General features: G+C 41.1%; 1 protein-coding gene across 1 annotated transcript in view; it reads right to left on the reverse strand.

Moving 5' to 3' along the window:
• hyal4 (hyaluronidase 4) overlaps window positions 1-4113 on the reverse strand; it is a 16614-nt gene extending 12501 nt beyond the window's left edge. The window contains exon 1 of the mRNA XM_014007944.1: window positions 3956-4113. The gene's annotated coding sequence lies outside the window, so the exon portion shown is untranslated. The remainder of the gene's footprint in view (window positions 1-3955) is intronic.
• Between the last annotated feature and the right edge of the window lie 4624 nt (window positions 4114-8737).

Consider the following 8737-nt stretch of genomic DNA (forward strand, 5'->3'; position numbering starts at 1 on the left):
CATTTTAAAATGCGTCTTTTCAGAACCGCATCTGTCACTTGCTACAGGTGTAATTTACGCAGCTCATTAACACACTTTTCCTGAAGATAGAAGATTTTGTTGAATCTGACGTGACATGTTCGTACGAACCCTTTGTACGAACAAAAGTAAGAGAAATTTAGGATAAGAATATGAACATGTTCTTGAATGAGGCCCAATGTGTCTGAGAAAGTCTCCAGAGCTAACCCCAGTATTTTCTGCTTAAAGGCAAACGGGCAACATTGTTTGAGCTTTTGGGTTTGTTTGAATGATAAAACTCTAATAAAATAATCACTGATTTGCAGTGGTCGGCAGCACTAATCTAAAAATTAGTTCCACTGAAGCACTAACTCAAATGTTTAGTTCCCCTAATTCTAAAGCACTAATGCACTGAAAATTTTTGCAAAATCAAATTCCAAAGCACTAAAATAACCCAGTAAACCCATGAACATTCTTCAACCGACAACATGAGTCACATATTACCATGTTTTAAGACTTATCATTGACGTTCCACTGCTGTATTTGCGTTCATTTATTGTCAATACATCACCTGGTGGATAAGCGACAGACATTTGAACAAAATGTGTGGATCTGCTTTGTCCTGGAGCACTGATGGGATCTGAACCATAGCTGGATGGAGAAACTTAAGATTAAACACATTTAATCATATTTACAGTTTGGCTTTGCTTCAAACCGAATGATTTACAGCGTGTAGGGTGGTTTGAAGTGTTGGTTTGTGCTGGGATCAATTAGGATCCAACTGTTGACGTCTGTGGTTCTTGTGGGGCAGAAAGGCTCCACTCATTCAACAAAACACCCAACACAAGAGACCGACGGATTGTTTGAGGGTCTCTGCTGGAAAACTGAGGCGGGTCTGAGCCACAAACACTTCTGGACCAGTCAGGTGTCGGACGGTCACAGGGTTCATCTGCAGGATTTAGGGTATCATTTAAAATTATTTATCTTTATGTTAACAACTAGAAAACACTCAGTTTGCTGTGTGGCTCAGAGTTCACTCATCCATTCAAAGAATTTGATGCCCATTTTCACCTCCGAAGTAACTGAAATGTTCAGCTGAAAGGATGGAACACTCAGAGGATGAGCAGAGATATCAGGAGAGGAAACCGGATGTACCGGGTTTGATGTTCAAGTTTGGAGCCAAATCTCAGGCCTGGGGATGTGAGCCAAGACAACATATTCCCTCACATATGCCATCTGTCCTATAAATAAGTCCCCAAACCAACTGGACAGGGTTTTTTCTCCAGGTCTGAACAAGAAATGATAGAACGACCAAACTAAATGAATTTTCTCTTCAAATGGAATGTGATACTGAAAACTGTGAGACAAAGGACTTTCTGAAATTTGCTGAAGAAACTAAAACTGAGTTATTAAATATAAAATAAACAGAACAAATGAGCAGAACATAAAGTCAAAATAAAAAAACATTATTTAGAGTTGATTCTTACAAAAAAAAAGAGATGTTTTTCAGGTAAATATTGAGTGATGGGTGAGTTTCTGTTGGAGGGTCCTGGGCTTCAACATTACACCCATAACCCAAGATGACTCACATTAGTCCAGAACAGAACCAGTCCAATCGGACCTTTAGGCTGTTTGTGTCCAAATACAAACCTGACTGTTAGAACTGTTAAAGCTTAAAGTGAAAATGTGTCTTTATAACCAAAAACTGTTGGATTGAAACATGTGACAATCAGCAACACTAAGCAATAAATTTATTTTTTATGAACTGACAAACTGCAGCTTTTGTTTGTATTCCTTAAAAGGTTTTATGTTTTATACAGTTTAATAAGATCTTCTGCTGTGAGGTGATGAAGTTGTAGCTGTTTTGAAACAGTGTGGCTCAGACTGTTGTGAATGGCTCTCAGCTACCACACCAAGTTTTAAACCAAAGTCTGTAAAAAATAGAGTTTAAGCCATTTTTTTTTTAATTTTTAATCAACCGGCCGAGGCAGCTTGGACTGACGGGCGATAATATTTAAATCAAAGATAACTGACCGAGTTTAACCACATTTATCACCCTGATTGTTTTTACTTTTGTTTGAGTTAAAAGTCTGCTGTCAGCTTTGAGAGCAGCTCCTTCACAGTAACATGACTCGGCATCAGGACTTTCCATGAGTCACTCTAAGTTAACCATAACAGAGAGTGAAGCTTTTTAAAGAAATGTTCGCCAGTGACTGAATGTGGTCAGGATTCGTGTTTCTCGTGGAGGCTGAAAAGAAAGAAAAAAATGCTGGAAGACAAGAACCATAAAGGCTTAAATCTTTCCTCTCAGCTGAGCCAGAGCCAATCACAGTGCCTGAGACCACCGAGGCTCCAGGACCCTCCATTTGGGACAAAGCTGCTCTCTGAGTTTAGGCTGGGGAAAATTTATTAGAAAGAGGAAAAACATATGAAAATGAGAATCTTCTACAATCAAGACTGACCACTCGGGGGCGACAGAGAGCAAACTGTTTATGAGGAAAGCACAACTCCAGGAAAGAAAATGGAAAATTTCAAATATGATTCTGCTTTAACTAAGTTACCATTTTCATTTATGACTGTAAAAATATTTTGTTTTGTCACACTTAACATTAAATATTGAACAAGCATTATTAAAAAGAGAGAACTGTTCCTGGTACTTAACCAGTTTGTTACCAGGTACCTGACATACTTATGTACTGGCTGCAGTACAAATGTATCACCACACCAGCTTTATTGATAGAGCACTTTAAACACCCACAGGACTAAAGTGCTGTAATAAAAACATGCATTTACTCATGCAATCAGTAATTAAAACAAATTAAAAATCAGCAGCACAAATTGAGATCAAAACCAGAGGGAAGAGACAGGTTTTAAGAAGGGATTTAAAAACGGACGGACGGCGCCTGTCTGATGGTAAAAGGAAGGTCGTTCCATAATTTAGGAGCTGCCACAGATAAAAGCAAGATTACTACACCGCTTTGTCTTTTACTTTGTATGTGAGTACCAAAATGTACCAAGTTTGTACCGTCAATGCAGTGTAGAGGTGTAATAATAGCAGATGTTGCATTTATTCATATCGGTTTGTTTTTTTTTTTTTTACGTAGGATTGTTTGGTTAGCCGTTAGCCTAGCGTGGACCAAGTCTTCTGCTTTTTCTTCACATACTGAGCTCTACGACTAAATACGAACTATGACACGCTGTCAGAGCATCACTTCGAAATTAACCAGATATTTCCTTGAAGTTTGGAGCAATGACTGGTAGGTGATGAAGAGTGAGGGTTAAACATTCAAGCAAGAATCAAATAATTATCTTAAAGAAGGTTTTGGTTCAGATGTGCACAGCAGACACACGTTAGTGCAGTTTGTCCACACCGTCGCTTCGTTCTGAAGAATTTGTTCTTGTTATTTTCAGGTTTCAGGACGTCTTAATGAGTCTTCTTCTTCTTCAGCCTCTTTTAGAGCTAAGCTGAACAAGCAGCGCTGAAATCCTGTTAACTAATGAAGACTCGCAGCTCATCTTCAACCTGAGAGAACCCTGAGGAGGGCTGCCTGAAACACAACACACTCCAGGGATGAAACAATAACTTTTTACAGGCGACTGTAATGAGCTTTCATTTTGCTGCAGATGTTGTCATGCCCTCCAAACTGTGGCCTCCCATGTTGTAGACATTTTTTTACACAATTTACTGTAAGACATTACGAGTCAGAGCGTCTGCCAAATGACTGAGACGCTCCTAAAGTGGGACTTTTAATGTGTCTGTTCCAGATTTAAACATGCTGCTGTCTGATTTCTAAACGAGTCAACCAAAACCAACCGAAACAGTCCAGCCACGCTCTAACACCAAACGTGTCTCGCCTCTCGCAGGATTTAAAAATACACTCCTCGCACAACTCCGCTCGTTTAGGCAAGGAGCTCGATTTGAGAAGTTTTCTGGGAAAAGAGAGTTTTTAAAGCTCACCTGCACACCCTGGAGTCTCATCTGCAGGAGCCCCAGCAGGGGTCACAGTGGCCCTCTGCATGATCCAGTCTGTCCCACTGAAACACAAGTCAGCCATCCACACTTAAATACGAGCCAAGACAGAAACAGAGAGAGAGGAGAGAGAGAGGAGAGAGCGTCAGCACCACAACACAGCCGTTAAAGAGCAGAGAGGGGAGGAGTGTGAGACACAAACAAAGTGGAGAGAGAGATTTAAAATCCATACGCTGAGCTGAAAAGTCTGATCCTCTCTAGAAGGACAGTCTCAGCTCATCCTTTTCACTCAGTCTGAAGAACAGCCAACTCTACAGAAATAAATATAACTGTTTCAAATCAGCAGGGGTCTCATTTATAAAGGATTGCGTGGAAACCATACTAAAAGTGAACGTACGGCCAAAAGGCGGAAATGGCGTACGCCAAAAAAAATTCAGATTTATAAAACCGTACATACGCACGTTTCTGCGCATCTTTCCTTTATAAATCACAGCCGCACGTCAGAGTTTGCGCACGAGGTCCCGCCTCAGGTTCTACCCTCTACACGCCCACATTCAACCATAAACAGTCAATGTAACGTACCTCATGAATGTTAAGATGTATTTAAATCAGTCAGCTGATCAGTGTCAACAAAAGTGATTGGTTCAGACGCTCCGTCGTGTGTCTGGAGGATGACAGATGCTGACTGACAGCTGCTCACGTGAACAGAATGTCTGTAACTGACACAGATTTTCCCTCATTTTGCAGGTTTACAGACGTTTAGAGCAATCAAACAAATTAATTTTCTCTCAGGGCCTGCAGGATGATAAAAACAATAAAAATAAAATTAAATAAGTCAGATAAAATTAAGTTCACTGCTCTTCTCCCTCATCCTCCCCCTCCTGCCTGCTGTTATCTGCGGCAGACCGTCTCCTCACCCCCACCCACCCCGTGCGCACGTGAGAAATACGGACATTAAAACATGAATCTTTTACAGTATAACATCCACGCTGGCGAGGGCACGCTCACCCAAAGCGTGACTATAACTGAGATTTTTGCTGTTGTGCTGTTGAAATGTGTCTTGTCGGGGAGGGGTCTGTGGGTCAGGGTCATGAGGAGGAAGGAGATGTGTGAATTTTTATTTAAGATTTCAGTTTTTTTATTTCAAAGGTCCTCATGGCTCAGCAGCAGAAGCATAAATATTACTGTTAAGAAAGCTGATAATAAAGTTGAATAAAAATCTAAGTCTGATTATGAAGGTAAATTAAATATCTGACAGTGATCATTACACAGTGTGGCTCTAATTCCTCACTTCACCATCTGTGTCGCAGTTTCACGTCTCCAAAATGAGCGTACGCATGGGTCAGAGCTGGCGTGAGGCACCGCACATTTTCATGTCAAGTTTGGATTTTATTAATCACAACCTTTGGGTGAAAAGTGGCGTACGCAAGCTTTATAAATCTGACCCCTTGTCCTTTACTCCTAAATTTAATAACTTTGACATCGGACAATATTCTGGCATATTTACTACAGCCTGCAACTAACCTTTTATTTTAATTGTGTATAATTGACCCTACTTATCACTCTGCTGATGTTTTCTTTTTGTACAGTTTTTATGTTGTTTTTAAAAAAAATTAGGAGTGAAAAATTGATGTCTCCTTTAGACCATTTTCTACCTTGTGTTGTGCGACTGAAGCATCTTATCTTATCTTATCTTGTCTTATCTTTCTTAGTTTAGTTTAGTTTAGTTTAGTTTAGTTTAGTTTAGTTTAGTGAGCGGTTGTGGGGTAGTGATTAGGGTAGTTGTCCCGTAACCGATAGGTTGCTAGTTCGATCCCCTGTTCCAGCTTTCTCAGATGTTGTGTCCTTGGGCAAGACACTTCACCTGCCTTGCCTACTGGTGGTCAGAGGGTCCTTGGACTAAATAAAATGCTAAACAAGGTTTAGCTTAACGAGTTTACATAATCTCCCTGTGCATCAATGGGTTTTCTTCCACAATTATAAATGTTTAACCCATTCTCACTCCCAAGTCGTCACATACTGACGTTTTTTTAGCCGCGGGCTACAAGGACTGACGTGAGGGGGTTACTCGACGCGTCAAAATAAGACGCAGAGGGAACCTTGGAAAAGCGTGAATATGTTGACGTGTCAGGAGTGAGAATGTGTTAAAATGTTAGTTTCACCATTAACAATAAGTTGTCTGTATATGTGAGTGAATGGTTGTTTGTCCATGTGTCCCTGGAATGGACTGGAGACATGTCCAGGGTGTCCACCTCCTCTCTCACAGAGACTCAGTACCAGCTCCCTGCAACCCTTAAATAAAATCGAACAAAGAAAACTAATGGATGAATGTTCAAAGATCACAGCACCTCAACTCTTATTGTGTGAAAAAAGTTTGAAAAATTCAAAATGCCAGTTCTGTCATGTAAAGTCGACCCACCCCCAAAATAAAAACATTTAAATTCAAAAATACTTGGTTTAGTCTTGTCCTTACTGAGCTGATATCGCAGCGCGTCATGTACGGTTTGAGACAATTCTTTTATAGAATGCCTCATCACATAAAACTGTTTGGTTCACATTTCTCCACATCGCTGCTGTGTTAGGGTTTGTGCTCGCACCTGGGATTTCAAAATCCCTTCTTCCATCTCCCGCTTGGATGTTGTCATGACACATTTACATCCAATCAAGTCCAAACATGAGAAATCCTCCTCGTTTCACAAGCAACGCCCTGATGTTAGAATGCAGTCTTCTTTTCTCCAAACGCCTGTCAGACAGAAACGTTTTGTTTAATTAACAGAACGACAGAGACACAATGTACCCTTAATGTGCTCACCTATAAAAACTAACTGGGGTGTTGTGAATGTGCTCGTTGCCCTGGTTTCTGATGAAGGTCAATCATGACTTCTATAATAACAGTTACTGCTGCTAACACTGACAGAGGGTCCACACTTCATCACTCGAGCGTTTGACGTGCATCACTTCATTAGATATGTTTTCATTAACATAATGTTTTGCAAAACGAGATGTGTATTAATCAGATGAATTAAGCAGGCCCACCTGACCTGGTCTCAAACTAAAACTGAAAAACTGAACTGTTTGGTGACGTCTGACTGTGAATGTGAGGGAAATTAAACCAACTGAAAGAGGACTTGAGCATAAACTGTACGATTCGTTACTCTTATTGTAACATTCAGCTGGTTCCAGGGATTGTTTTGTGTTGTTTCTACAGCAGACAGCTTCTCGTGGGTGTGGTGGTCTCCTTCCTCTGGCTGCATCTGTTCTCCCAGCTCAGCTCATTGTGTTCAAGGTGTGCTGTGTTTTTGTTAAAGATGTGGTTTTCAAGAACAATTCAAATCTTTTGAATCAGTTTTTCCCCCTCATGTTTTCCTCAGAAGCAGACACACATTCTTCTCCTTCGCTTTTGTCCACTGAGACAAAAAAAATAAATAAGAAAACAGGCAAACATGCCTTTGAGGCCAATGCAAAATAAAAAGTTTTTGACATAGATTTTTTTATTTCATTATTATTTTTTACTCTTGTTTGTTGAGTTTTATATTCACTTCCTCACAACTGAAAAGCTCTGCCTCTTATAAACGTCCAGCAGTTCTTTCATGTCTTGCTGCTGCCTTAGTTCAGCAGCTGAAGTGAACCACTGTAAGTCCAAACACCTACTGATCATCTGCGTATAACAGAGGCTGTGAGCTATGTGAACCGCACAAACTGAAAGTGGTCTATAAACTGTCCCAGGTTGGGACAAACTTGCTTGTTTAGCTGGTCCAAATATGTCCTGAAGTCCTTTGCTACTTCCAAGCACTGCACTCTGACCCTTTAAAGGACGTGGAGATGTTGATGGAGTGTTCAGGAGATGTCTGAACCACCTAAACTGATTTGTTTTAATATGAAGGAGCAGCAGCTCTACCTGAGCTCCTCCTGGATGATGAAGCTTTGCCTCTGAACTCTGAGCCCAGCCACCCTAATATAATTTCAGCTGCTTGTCTCCAGGATATCCTGCTGCTTTCAGTCCCAATCCATCCCTCACCACCACAGGTTCTGGTTGGAACATAGACGGACCAGTAAATCTAGAGTTTTGTTTTTTGACTCAACTCTTTATCCCAACAAACCAAAGCGTGGAGCTCATCATCTCTCATTAAACTCTGTTTGTGGCAGAGACTCATCCCTGATCCAAAGTTTGACCTTTTTCCAGTTCAGAACCATGTCTGCAGACTCCCAGCTGCTTCTCACCCAGAGAACTGAAGGTCTGAGGAAGCCAACAGAACCAGATGTATCATATCAAATGTATCGTTTCACTAAGAAGGACTGCATCATGAAATTTTAAGAATTTTATTTTTTGAAGGAAGTGGGTCAAAGGGATGGGTGGTGAGTCTTTGGGGGTGGGGAGTGGATGGAGGCTTAGGGCGAAGACTGAGGGGCTCAGTCTTCAGGAAATATCCTTTTCCAGGCCTGCTTAAGACCCCCCACCCCAGTTAGACCCTGGAAGATGCTAAGCGGTGATTTTGAGTTAGGGAAGGAGGTGAAAGGAAGGAATGAAGGAAGAAAGGGATGAAGTGATGGAGGAAAGGATGAAGGAAAGGGAGAAAGGATGAGGGAGGGATGGAAGAAAGAATGAAGGGATTAAAAGACGAAGGGATGGAGGAATGGATGAAGGGAAGGAGGGGAGGAGGAAAGGATGAAGAGATGAAAGGATGAAGAAAGGGATGAGGGAATGGGAGAAAAGATGAGGGAGGGATGGAAGAAGGAATGAAGGGATGAAGAGAAGGGGGAAGGGGAGGA

Source organism: Austrofundulus limnaeus, unplaced genomic scaffold, assembly GCF_001266775.1.
Source record: "Austrofundulus limnaeus strain Quisiro unplaced genomic scaffold, Austrofundulus_limnaeus-1.0 Scaffold46, whole genome shotgun sequence".
Taxonomy (NCBI): Eukaryota; Metazoa; Chordata; class Actinopteri; order Cyprinodontiformes; family Rivulidae; genus Austrofundulus; species Austrofundulus limnaeus.